Source organism: Zeus faber (assembly GCF_960531495.2).
Source record: "Zeus faber genome assembly, chromosome: 19".
Lineage (NCBI taxonomy): Eukaryota > Metazoa > Chordata > Actinopteri > Zeiformes > Zeidae > Zeus > Zeus faber.
The window spans coordinates 18,416,862-18,419,361 of record NC_137206.1 but is presented as its reverse complement, the minus strand read 5'-3'; the positions used below and the strand labels follow the sequence as shown (position 1 = coordinate 18,419,361).

The 2,500-nt window shown below is 46.4% G+C and overlaps 1 protein-coding gene across 1 annotated transcript in view; it reads right to left on the bottom strand.

The window, feature by feature from the left end:
* The window catches only part of atp8a2 (ATPase phospholipid transporting 8A2), a 62,397-nt gene that overhangs the window by 15,943 nt on the left and 43,954 nt on the right, over nt 1-2,500 (bottom strand). The gene's annotated exons all lie outside the window — the stretch shown is intronic.

Below are 2,500 nucleotides of genomic sequence, written 5' to 3'. Positions count from 1 at the left end.
TCTGAGGGAGGGAGGGGAGAGAGAAAGACTGAGGAAATGTGCTGAGGAAGGACAGTAGAGGGAATGATGGAAGGAAGCAAGAAAGGATGGAAAGAGAAAGGGGGGGTGGGGGTCAAGAGGCGGGGGGAGGGAGGTGAATAGAGAGAGGCGAGAGAAGGGGGAAGAGATGGAGAGCTGAAGAGAGGAGGGAAGAGATGGGTGGAGGGAGAGAAAGAGGGGGAGAGAGATGAATGACGGAATGGCAAGCAGACTCTAAACACGCACACACACACACACACACACACACACACACACACGCTAGCATAAAAATGAGGTCAGAGTAAATACACCTGGAAAGTGAGGACCCAGTGAGGACCCTGGTGCACTTCTAAACCAAAAAAATGTCCTCAAAAGCCCAGACACACACACACACACACACACACACACACACACACACACACACACACACACACACACACACACACACACACACACACACACACACACACACACACACACACACACACACACACACACACAGTTAATGCTGTTAACAAGGTACTAGGAAACTCTGATTCACTGCTCTGCTAATGACACTCTGGGCACCTTGGACTTGATGTGTGTATATGTACTGTATATGTGTATAGGTCTCATAAGTGTGTGTGTGTGTGTGTGTGTGTGTTAATGCATTTGTCATGCTTGTGTGTCCTATACGTATCGTGTGAATTCATTTGTGGAGGTCTCCACCCTCTTGACCTGTCTCACTCTTCCTCTGCGTTTAACCGGTTCTGTCTCTCTGACAATGAGGAACCCAGGGTGCTTCTGTTACAACGCGTCCCCGCCGGCGAGCGCGAGGCACTCTGTTTTGTTGTAAACGGTGAGAGGCGTTTATACCGTTGGGGAAAAAAATAAAAATAAATAAACAAACAACAACATACTGCAGCTTCACCTTCACCCAAAGACGGAGAGATCCGTAAGAGGAGGCGTACTATTTGTATTGTTTCTATTTGTGTATTATTTTAATATATGCAGGAATCTGACGGCTGTTTTCAGTGACTCAATATTTATACAGTAAACACACAAACACACCGTAAATAGTCATAGAAGAAATGAAAGCACGACAAACACGATACACATATACACATATACACTGAGGCTGGGTCGCACGCACAAGGAGTTAATTATCCTGAGTTTGGAGCTCATCAAGGATTAGTCGATCTACGTCGGTTCTACAGGAAAAGTAAAGATGCGCGGGTCAAATTTATGAAGTAAATTGAAAATAAAAGCGAGATTAAAAAAGGTTCCTGCTATTTTTTTTTTTCAAAGATAGATTTAGGGTCAGTTGCACCAACCACGATGCAATTAACCTGAAATTTAGAAAGTACATTGAAACTTTTTTTTTTTGCGAGAATTAAAAGTTTGGCGCAATGGGAATAATCACTAGAACTTGACTTAACCGCATGCACAATGACTTAACCGCATGCACAATGAGCACAAGCAGCACTTTCACATGAGCTGCAGTGGGTTTGCATGATGATTTTAATGATAAATTATGGAATATTTACAGGGCTGAACGTTATGCTGCAGAGATAAAAGACGCCGTCTGGACGCATTTCAGACAAAAGGCACTGATGAGGCAGTGCTGCAGGAGTATCATCGCACGGTGTTTTATTGTGCACTCCTGACACGGGACTTTCCAAAGACTTCCTGTTGTTGGTGTGGGAGTGTGTGTGCGTGTGTGTGTGTGTGTGTCTGTGTGTGTGTGTGTGTGTGTGTGTGTGTGTGTGTGTGTGTGTGTGTGTGTGTGTGTGTGTGTGTGTGTGTGTGTGTGGAGGGGTGGGGTGGGGGCAGAGCATGCAGGGGAGGTAGTGAAGACAGTAATGACTATTTGTGTCTCTGCTAGTGCTGTAGTGAAAGGTAAGTACGGGTTCAACTGCCCCCATAGGGCCAATGAGGACGGACGTGCCCCGGACGCTGCAGAAAATAATAATTAAATATGAAATGATGTAGAGCTGTGCATGTGCATAAATACACCCACACTCTGGAACCATGATGCTTCGGATAAGGATGTTACCAAATTAAATTATGAACAGTTGTGTCATTTATCACAAATGCGGAGCACACGCACTCGCACACACACACACACACACACACACACACACACACACACACACACACACACACACACACACACACACACACACACACACACACACACCTGTGCCTGGCAGGAAGCCCATAGGACATAAAGCTGGTCTGTCTGCCGAAAATGCGAGGAGCACCGTGGCCCCGGTCAAGCTGAAACCACACAGCTGGGTGGTCTGCTTCATATTCACACACACACACACACACACACACACACACACACACACACACGTATCTCTTGACCGATTCCAACACACACACACACACACACACACACACACACACACACACACACAGAGGATATTTCTGGGGGGGGGGACCCTCAGAGAGAGACTTGGCCTCTGTAGCCAGCGCTGAATGATGGGATGAACCTCTG